Raw genomic sequence first — 12,034 nt, 5'->3', positions numbered from 1 at the left:
CCGGGAACATGCTTGACGTTGATCAACTCGTTCTCAACACATTCTCTAATGAAGTGGTAGCGACGATGAATGTGTTTGCTTCGTCCATGGAACACATGATTCTTGGTGAGTGCAATGGCTGACTTGTTATCAATAAGGATCGTCACTCTCTCACTCAACGTTCCAATTATCTCTTCAAGAAGGTCTTGTAACCAAATAGCATGTTTTACTGCCTCTGTTGCTGCCATTAACTCAGCCTCACACGACGACAATGCGATTGTCTCCTGCTTGGTGGAACACCACGTGATGGGACTGTCTGCGTAATAAAAGATATGTCCAGTCGTTGAACAACCATCATCTTCATCAACATTGTGACTACTATCCGAGTATCCAACTAACTTTGTGTAGCTTGTAGTTCGCTGAAACATCAAACCATGCGCAAGAGTACCTTGCAGATACCTCAAGATTTGTTTTAACGCAGCTCCATGTGACTGCTTAGGTGACTGCATATATCTGCTTAGAATCCCGACGCTATACGAAAGATCTGGACGTGTGTGAAGCAAGTACCTAAGACACCCAATATTTCTTCTGTATTCCTTTTCATATATACTTGCTTCTTCTTGTCACCTTGAAATCTTCAGACTAGGTTCCATGGGTGCGTGAACTAGATTACAATCCGCCATCCCTGTCTCTTCAAGAATTTTCCTCGCATACCTCTCTTGACATAAAGTGATCCCATCTGCGTGTTGCATAACCTCTATTCCGAGATAATATGTAAGTCGTCCTAAGGCACTCATGTCAAACTTACTCGCATTCCTCTCTTGAAGTCTTCTACGAGATCTACACTTGATCCAGTAACAAGGAGATCGTCTACGTACACTGCAACGAGAAGATATTGATCCTTATATTGATGTTGATACAGCGCCGGTTCCTTAGTACACTTCACAAAATTCAACTCTCCAAGAACATTATTGAGCTTTTCATTCCACGCCCTAGGGGCTTGTCGTAACCCGTAGAGAGTTTTATGTAGTTTGTACACTTTACTCTCTTTGCCCTTGATAATGAAACCTTCTGGTTGGAGAACATATACATCTTCTTTTAAGTCACCATGTAGGAAAGCCGTTTTTACGTCTAAGTGATGCACCTCCCATCCTCTTGAAGCAGCCAACGCAATCAAGAACCTTATGGTATCTATACGTGCTACAGGTGCATATACTTCATCAAAATCAATTCCATGCCTCTGTATATAACCCGTCGCCACTAATCTCGCCTTGTACTTGTTGATGCTTCCATCTGCGTTTCTTTTAATCTTAAAGATCCATTTAAGCCCTATGGCTTTTGCTCCAGATGGAAGATCAACCAACTCATCATCACAAGCATCGTTCCAGACTTTTAGCTCACTCGCCTCGCTATAACTCCATGGTTCATCGTTGATAGTTAACAACAAACGTTCTCCATCTAGCTCAGCCAGGAGTATGTAGTCGTCAAGATAGCCTGGTTTTTTGCTCTCTCTTGTCGATCTTCGCAATGGATTTGCCTCTTGTTCTTCTTCTGACACGTCATCTTCCTGCTCCTTTACAACATCAACTTCGTCACTGATGACAGCATTGTCGCTTCCTTCCACTCTGGTTCCTTGCTTCTCAAGATTCCCATCGTTTCTTTGAATTCCTCTATTCCCAAAATCTCCAAACGAGATATCAAATTCCTGAGTTTCGTCAGAATTTATGACGCAGTTCTTCCAGTTCCAGCTTTTGCTTTCATCAAAGACCACATCTCTACTCACCACTACCTTTCGATTGACTGGATCAAGTAGTATGTATGCTTTCGACCCCGGTTCTGTTCCAAGATGTACCAGCATGTGTGATCTATCGTCAAGCTTCTTGAGGTGGTTGCGTTCTATCTTCGCGTAGGCAATGCATCCAAATATTCGAACATGTTCAACATTTGGTCTTTTGCTCTTCATAAGCTCGTACGGCGTCACACTTAGAACACGAGTTGCCACTCTGTTTATTAGATAAGTCGCATGCCTCACAGCTTCTCCCCATAGGTAGTTAGGAATCTCCATATGCTTTAGAATGCTTCTGGTCATTCCCAAGAGGGTTCTGTTTCTTCGCTCCACCACGCCGTTTTGTTGCGGTGAATATGGAGCAGTCAAATGTCTTACGATCCCTGATGTTTCACAGAATGCTTGGAACTCTCCTGACACAAATTCTCCCCCCCTGTCAGTCCTAAACGTTTTTATCGAGGCTCCAGTTTCCTTCTCAACTATGGCTTTGAATTTTTTGAACTTCTCGAATGCCTCTGACTTCTCCTTGAGAAGTATAGACCACATATAACGGGAGTGGTCGTCAATCAATACAAATATGTACCGGAACCTGGATGACGTAGGCGGTGTGATTGGGCCAAAAAGGTCACCGTGTACCAGCTCTAGTAGGTTTGTCGCATGGTAAGAGGTTGCTTGAGGAAACGTGTGTCTTGATTGCTTCCCAAGTAGACATGAAGAACATGTTTCTTTCTCAACTTTCATCTTTGGAATTCCAATAGCTAGCTTTTTCTTGATCATCATACTCATCGAGTCTCGTCCAATGTGACCAAGGCGAGCATGCCACTTCTCAGCTTCACTTACGCACTTTAGTTGAAGACATTGTGTATCAACCATATCGATGACTACTTTATACAGTCTGTTCTTAGACCTCTGTGCTCTTGTTATTAACCTTCCTTCTTTGTCTCGTAGAGTAAGATAGTCATTCTTCATCCTCACATCACAACCCGCTTCTGTGGCTTGGCCCAAGCTAATGATGTTGCTTCGCAAGTCCGGTATGAAATACACGTCGGATATGATCTTCTTGTCTCCGGATTTGCTGTAGAACATAACTGATCATTTGCCTTTGATGTCGATGCACGAATCATCTCCAAATCTTACTTTCCCGGTAATAGCTTCATTCAACGATTGAAAGTAAGTTCGATTCCCAGTCATATGGTTGTTGGCGCCGTTGTCTAGATACCATATATTGTCTTTGTCCAAGCTTGTCTCAAATTCTTGTGGATTCACGTTTTTCTCATTGAGGTAGACAACTTCATGAACCATTAGTTCTTCAGCTTCTCGAGTATCATCATCTTTTGTTTCTAATACTTCCTGCAACTTGAGCAAGCGATCAGGACAATGGGACGCGAAGTGGCCAATCTTGTCGCATCTGTAACAAGTTATCTTCGTCATGTCAAACTCAGAGGCCTCTTCCTCCTCTGTTAGAGTAGCGACCGACGTGGCCCCTGCCTCTGTAATAACCATTGGAGTCGCGAGTTTGCTGATGAAACTGTTGTGGCTGTGCTTCTGTGTTTGCATACATCAGTTTGCTTTGATCATCTCGTGTGTCTTCCTCTACTTCCGCAATACGTTCTTCATAGGCTTTCATGCGTCCGATGATGTCCTCAAAACTAGTAGTCTTGAGGTCAAGTACTTGTTCTAAAGACGCAACTATATGAATGTACTTCTTCCTTGGCAAGCACTTAAGAAATTTCTTAACCATCTTGGACTCATCAATGTTTTCTCCAGGAGCGGTTGACTTGGATGAGATTTCTGAAAGTTTACCAACAAAATCATCAATATTTTCACTTTCTTTCATCGTGAGTCTGTCGAATTCCGCCATCAATGTTTGTAGACGTGCTTCTCGAACTCTATCAGCTCCCATATGCCTTGTTTTAATAGCATCCCGCACCTATTTTGCTGTGCTTAGTTCTCCGACTTGTAATATCAGCGTTTCAGGTATGGATTGGAAGAGTAGAGCTGTTGCCATATCATTCTTGTCACTGTCGACAGACTCATTCTCAATAACATCCCACACTTTATGGACCTTTAGTAACACCTTTATCCGAATTTCCCATACGGTGTAGTTTGTTGAATTTAACATAGGACACTTGATCGAAAGACCTCCTTCTTTCGGTTTTGTAGTCACCATTGTTGTTGCCATTGTTGTTGTAATATCTCTCATTCCTCGTGTCTCGTTTCTCTCTCGTATGTGGTGTGCTCGGATCGATTCCTAGAAGCTCTGATACCAATTATAGAACTCAAAGAACTCAAAGAACTCAAAGATCAATTAAGAATAACTCAATTCTTATTAGCTTAAGAAAATATCTCAAAACTTAAGCTCTCACAAAGATCTCTGTAAACTCACAAGTTATGTCACAAGTTGACATCTCCTTATATAGATCTTAAGATTTCCTAATCTCATTAGTAAAACCATCCTTATCTAAAACATAACTTAAATAGGATAATGATAACTTGGTCTCTAAGTTATCTTTCAAGTTTATCTCCAACATGTAGAAAAGTATGTATAAGGAACGTAGAATACATATATATTCTTAATATTTAAGGTTGCGTTTATGATGTGCTGACACAAAAAAAAAACTAGTTTGTGATGTACGACAATTTACGAGTTACATCCAACGAAAAATTGGAGACATAATAGCATGTTTATTGTAGGTCTCTTAGGTTGAGTCTTTTAGCATAGTATAAGATACGGTTTTTTAGCTTTTAACTAAAAAAATTAAGAGATGTCTCTTAAATAAGAGATATAAGAGACGTCTCTTAGCTTTTTTAGTTAAAAGCTAAGAGACCGTATCTTATATTATGTTACGAAACCCGACCTAAGAGACATGCAATAAACATGCTCTAAAGCTAACTAAACAATGTCTTCTTTTTTTTATTAAAATAACGTATAATGGCAACTCGGGCCAAACACAAAAAAAAAAATGGCTTGAAAACAGATTATGCTCATGAATGGAGACGCGTGAAATGTTAAGAGTGATATTTAACATTTAAGCCACTGAGCTAATGACAATTTAAGCAAACTTTGCGGCTGATTACATATTTAACTAGAACACGGCCTCGATCAAGCCCATGTGTAACCGCCCAAAACTTAGTCCAAATTTTTTCTAGAAAAGTTTGAGAGGACTGCAGTCTGTTAGGTTAAAATCTGAGGGTTTCCTTCGTTTTCACTATAAATAAAGCTGTTATATTTCTCTTTTGTCTCATTCAGAAAGAAAAGTGAAGCTCTCCATAGAAATTCAAGAGACTGAAAACCCTAGCTACTCTCTCTCTCTCTCTCTCTCTCTTTCTCTCTCTACGATGCCGCGTCTCTCTCTTTCTCCTCGCCCCACTCTCTCTTTCCTCGCCGGATCCAAGTCGGCGACCATGAGTGGTGGTGGTCGTTGGTTGATGTGTTCGTCGTTGCTCGATCTCTTGTTCTCTCGTTCCAGTTCTCCAGATCTAAATAAAGTGAGATGATTCGAACCCAGATTTCTCTCTTAATTTTTATACTCCTACATGTTGTAATTAGAACTTGGTTAGTCCTTGTTTGAAGTTAGGTTGATATATCATAATGAGAATTAAGTTGCTAGATGAATGGTCATGATGCATAAGAACCTTCACACTGTTTAAAGGGTTTAATGGGCTGCCCCATGTTGATGTGAATGATTACTTGTGTGATTGGTTGCTATGATTCCATTTGGTGATTGTTTGATGAAGAGCTAGGTTGCTACAAAGAACTGCACGCTTAGATTATTAGATGAAGGTACAATTGGAATTACAAGTGGTATCAGATGAAATGAATGATTGGAATGAATGATGAGTGTGATGTGTATTGTATGTGACACCGAGAATGGGTGGCATCTAATGATGAGTTACCCGTGGGAAGTTAATGATAAGTAATGGCTAATGATGAATGAATATGATTGATGTAAGACACCGAGAACGGGTAGCGTCTCGAAAGAGACTATAAATTAATGATGAGTACACGCAGGATAGTACACTAACATGAGGTACCTGTGGGAAGTTAATGTCAAAGGCGCTAGATGTAAGATCGAGTCACTCAGAGTCGTAGCATATCTGATCATCAAGATCGTGAGGCAGACAATGCCGAAAAGGGCAAAAGGAATGCGAGCGGGTGGTCACTTAGGAAGCCTCGAGACAGTGGATAACGTAAGATCTCACATGATATGCTAACACAAGGTGGGACGTCCGTGAGCGAGTCATAGGTCCTTACGTCTAAGTTTCATGGAGTCGTGTATGTCGACTCGATCGAGTCCATGTGTAGCAATGACTGAGTTCTTCCAATGATTGATGCTAGGTTGATAGTAACCATATGGAAATGCATAATGTTGCGTTTATTGTAAGTTGCATTTGATTGATTGAAGTTGTTGGTCAGTACTCTTTCTCGCATTAAGTAGTATAGAGATTATACGGAAAGACTGGTCTAGAATTATTTCACTGAATAACCCATTTACTCATGCTCTGTATTTCCATTTCCATGTGCGCAGGCAGGGGCGGTCTTATAATAAGTAGGGTCCTAAGCAAAAAAAAAGGGCTTATACAGAAACACAAGAAGTGAAAAAATGAAGAAAATGTTCAAGCGATAGTGGACAAAATTCATTTTTTTCTATTTTCTATGTTAAATCTGGGTCCCGTTGAAATGATGATATTTTTGTTAGGAAAATTTTCTTACTTCTTCAGTCGACAATCCTTTCTTTCATACCATAAAAATTCTAAGAAAAAAAAATTAAATAAATATATTTTGAAAAAAAAATGGGGCCATGAAGGTTTGGAGATCCAATGCCTATGTTTTAACTGGCTCTGCTCAGGGACATCCATGTGCGCAGGATATAGGTGGGTTGGTATATTAAAGAAGGCAGTGCATCTTTTGACTCTTAGGATCAGTAACAGAACATGTCGGGCTATCTATAATGAGTAGATGTGTGTCGGTCAAGAGCTGGGGCAACAGAACATGTCGGACTATCCGTTTCGAGCGCCGAGTCGGACGTTGGGGTAAACAGTTACGCCATACTTCCTTTGCATCAGTCAAGAGCTGTTATGTTGCTAAGACAGTGGTTCTATAAAACTATCGTGCGACACAAAGCTTAAAAATATAAACAGTGTAGTGAAATATGGAACTCTTGCATCCATATTCAAAACTATAAAAATATAGGAGTAGGGAAATTAGAGCATGATTAATGTGGGGTTCTTAGGGTGGAGTTTTTAGCGGAATATAAAAAACCGTCTCTTAAATATCACCCTAAGAACTTCCCATTAATTATGTTCTTATATATAGCAGTATATGCTTGTAAGTTTGTAAATTTTGCATATACAAAAATATGAACTTGTAGATGTATAATATATATGTTATATATAATGAGTGACGAACCATATATTACGTGGGACTGTTACTAGTTACTTTTATTGTCAACAGTAACTGTGAAATAAGTCAAGGAAAAAATATCTATGACCAATATCTAATACTTTCTCCATTTCAGATTATTTGTCGTTTTAAATTTCGGCACACAGATTAAGAAAACATCTAATTTTATATATTTACTAAATAAAAACATCATTACTAATACACGTAACCACATTTCAACCAATTGAAAAATAGATTAAATATAAAATTAATAAATTTTGCATTGAAATTATAAAACAACACTTATTTTAAAACAAAATTTTTACCATACAACGTGAAATAATCTGAAATGGAGGGAGTATACTATGAGTGCTTTTAGGGGGATGTATTCAACCGAGAGTTTCAGGTGATTTGTATTTAAATGACAAATCTATTGTTATTGAAACATGAATTTTAAAAACTCATTTAAAATCCACTGTTATTGAATTTGACATTTCTTAAAGTACTCTGAAATCCACTGTTATTGAAAATATTTTAAGTTGTAGAGTTTTAAAGTTTTCAGGTGATTTTAGGGTGTTTGGGTAGGATTTCTTAGTTAAAAAAATTAAAACTCAAATCCCATAATTTTAGGTGATATTGAGTAGATTAACAGAAATCACTTAAATCTCTGCAACTTATTGAAATCATTTAAAACCCCATTAAAAATCAAATCACATCAAATGTTAAATTGAATACATCCCCTTAGCTGATAAGTAGTTATTGTTGGAGATTGATTATATCTATCGGATAAGACATGTCCAGTAAATTGAACTCTATCCATTTAGCAAATCCTATAGTAAAAGGGATATATGAGGAGTAGGGAGGCTGTCTACGTCCTCGATTAAAATCAGCCAATAGGGTGAATTTATTTGTCCAAGTCACACTCGGTTTGGGCTTTGGTTTTTTTTTTATAAGGGTTATTTGACATAAGAACTGAGTTTCTACTACTTGTTTTTGCCGAGTTCATCAAACACTTACGATTTTTTTTTTTCTTCTCTTTTGTAATTATTTTTAACCAATCAATAAACGTTTTTCAAATAATTCACCATTGAATTCGTGTCTATTTTCGATATCTGTCAAATTTAGATTAAATAATGATCGACCGACGAGACACCCTCTCTTCGTTCTTTTTGTAGGTCTATTATGAAAGATACGAAATATGAGAGGTCCATTCTCATTTAAGTCTTCTACATTAACTAAACCTCAAACACTCTTATCAAATTCGATTTAAAATTTATGTTTACATCTTCTCAATTTAAAAGTCTCATTCATTTTGCCCCAACAAGTGATTAATTTATTGTATGCGTTATCATCTATACTATTAAAACAGAAGCCATGACTTAATTCATGTGTATTTTTTTTTTTAATTTGGACATTCCTTAAAAAGTTGTTTAAATTATTTTTTTTTATAAATATTTCAGCTATTTGAATATTCTATAACAAACAAATCAAATAGATATTCCTATATTTTCTCTCAAATTGTATCTGAATAAAAATCTTTTCATATCCTTTTTACAGTATAAAATATATTTCATTTTTCATTAAAATAAAGCTTTTAAATATTCAATCAATTTCGTATTTGTTTAAAATAAATGTATATTTCATTTTTCACTTAAACAAAAATTTAATTTTTTTAGTTAATTTTGTGTTTATTTGAAAAATAAATATATATTTCATTTTAACTAAAACAAACTTTTAAAATATCTAATTAATTTTTTGTAATTATAACTAATCTCATGTACAATATTTTACTAAATTTACGATACTAATTTAATATAATAATTATCCATTAAATTTTTGATCCTTAATCAATAAGATTTTTCAATTTAGAATTTTATATCACATGATTTAATATATGCTATCACTGAAAATTCAAAACATATAAATTAAGTTATTGTATGTGAACTATAAATTTGCTGTGTTTTAAAATGTTATATTAAACAATTTGTAATATGTTAAATATTATAGTTAGCCATGTAAAATAAATAATTATGTGTATAAAAATAAAAATAATCATCCGCACGGCGAGACGTAGTTGTCATTACAACCCAAATATTTTTTTCTATTATCATTCAATTATAAACTCATACAGTATAATGTTCCTTTTTTATTTTTAACTAGGTGTCTTCCTGCACATGGTGCAGTAAAAAAATTTAAAATATTTTTTAACATATAAATATAAATTATATTTTAAAATAAAATTTTATTAATATTGTAAATTTTCTTTTTCGTATCAATATTTTAATATAAATTTGATTTAATTAAATATAAAAATTATATTTAAGAATATACATGTATATATTTGAAATTATAATCTTAGATAGATTTTTAAATCTATTTATTTTAATTAAATATATTAAATAAATTTGTAAAAGGTGCATAATTACCAAAAATTAAAATTAAACTATATTTATAAAAATTTAGATATATAAGAAAATAATGATTTTACGATTAAATTTTTATAATTTTCTAAAAAAATTGTATACATTTTTAAAAATTTTCGTAATAAAATTGTATAATTTAAAAATATATAATTAAATTATATTTTGAAATTTATAATTCCATATTTGAATACATTTATTTTAATGATGATTTATGAGTTATTCCCATATTCAAAAAAAAATTCCAAAAATATAAATTGACATTAAATATAATATATGAGTTATTACCATATTTTAAAAAGTTTACCAAAAATATAAATTAACACTAAATGGAATTGTCTATGTCATATTAAGTTATAATACATGTCATCAATTTCAGTAGTCATGTCATATTTATTTTATGAAATTGATTGTAGAAATGACATGTGGCAAAATTACTTCGCAAATATAGTCTAGGGAAGGAGAAGAAAACATCATTTATTTAAATGAAAGTGACAACAATAAACAACTGAACCATGTTTCTTCTGATTTCTTATATTCCACATAGCCCTGGTCAAAAAAACTGGAACCGAAAAATTGAATTGGAACCGAACTAAATTAACCGAAACCGGACCGAAATTCTCAAATACCTGAGTAGTTCCTATATATCTATATTCGAATAATAGAACCGAAACTAGAATTAAATACAGAACCGAACCGGTACCCGAATATCCAAAAACCAAGTTTTAGCTTTCTAATATTAGGTAAAATATCATCAACTCCACTCGAGCCCAAGTTGGATAAGAAGAGTGAGAACATTGTTACCACAAGATCACATTATCTTTTATGTTCTCATTTATATTATTTATATATATATATATATAGTATTTTATGTATTAAAATATAGTAAATAATTATAAAACTAGCATTTCAGTGACTCAAATTCTGGTTAGATTGACAAATATGCAAGTGTATAACTAATAAACCACCGAGACTAACATGTTTTAACTGATATATATATATATATATACACACAATTGATTCATATATTAAACAAATATCCAAAACCGAACCGAAACCAAACTGTAATCGAACCGAAACCGGATTGAAATTTCATAAGTACCTATTGAATATAAGAATGATTTATCCGATATACCTGAAACCGAATGATTTGTACCCGAAACTGAACCTAATACCCGAATGCCCAGGGCCATTTCCACACAGAAATACAACAAGTTATTAAAAAGAAAACAGTCCAACTATCAACTTTGTTGTTGTTGTGTGTTTACAACACAGAGTTTATCTTTATTTCTTTTTTAGCTTTATAATTAATTTTGTGTTACCACCATCCACGACCAATACTACTAGATTTTTCTTCGGCTACGTGGCATAAATATCCATTTTTTCATAACGATTAGTAAGTTTAAATTTCTATACATTATCAATTTCGATTACAAGAAAAAGAAAACAAATTTATTCAATGGCAGGGAGTCGGGAGTTATCAACCACTAAGATTTCGTTATTTCATATTTGATATCTTTTAAAAAAAGAAACAAAATATTATTAATTTAAATTATAATTTTAAAATAAAAAATAAAAATAATAATAATAGTTAAAAAATATTTTAACAAAAAAATTAATGTCATCAGCAAAATACTAAACCATAAATCCTAAACCCTTGGATAAACCCTAAACCTTTGGATAAATCCTAAAATTTAAATCAAAAACAGTAAACACTAAAACACTAACCCCTAAACTCTAAATCCTAAAACTTAAACCCTAAACCCTAAACCCTTGAGTGTTATTGTTTTTGATTTAGAGTTTAAAATTTATCCAAGAAATTAAGGTTTACCTAAGAGTTTAGGATTTAGGGTTTAGGATTTAGTGTTTTGCTGATGACGTTAAAAATATTTTTTTAAAAATTCTTTTTTTTAGCTATTACTATTTTTTATTTATTTATTTACTTTTTATTTAAAAAATATAATATAACTTGACAATATTTTATTTTCTTTTTAAAAGATATCAAATATAAAATTATTTTATCGTTGGGAGTCAAGACATAAGAGCATCTTTATTACCAAAATATCTTAATGAGTTTTCAAATTAAGCACTACTAATGTTTTTGATTTTTCTTTAAAATTATGTTTTTGAACATTTTGACAATTTTTTGACAGATTTTATTGAAATTGAACTAAATTAACAAGTGACAATTATATAAAGTTTTCATTTGAATATTATATTTTCATAAAAATATTTCTTGGTGAGATACTATTTAAGATATCACTATTGAAGATGTTAGAAAAACAAATCTATTGGTTCAACTACTATTTCAAAATTAATGTTCAACTGTATATAAAAATTATATTAAGCATTTTTATTTAAAATCTTTCAGAAATATGAAGATGATCTTACTTGATATATGTTACATACCAAAAAAGCCAAAACTACTCGACTATTATAAACGCATTGTTGATCTATAAACCCCCC

Source organism: Brassica oleracea, chromosome C1, assembly GCF_000695525.1.
Source record: "Brassica oleracea var. oleracea cultivar TO1000 chromosome C1, BOL, whole genome shotgun sequence".
Classification (NCBI taxonomy): domain Eukaryota; kingdom Viridiplantae; phylum Streptophyta; class Magnoliopsida; order Brassicales; family Brassicaceae; genus Brassica; species Brassica oleracea.
The sequence above is the reverse complement of the archived record's forward strand: the minus strand, read 5'-3'. Positions refer to the sequence as shown.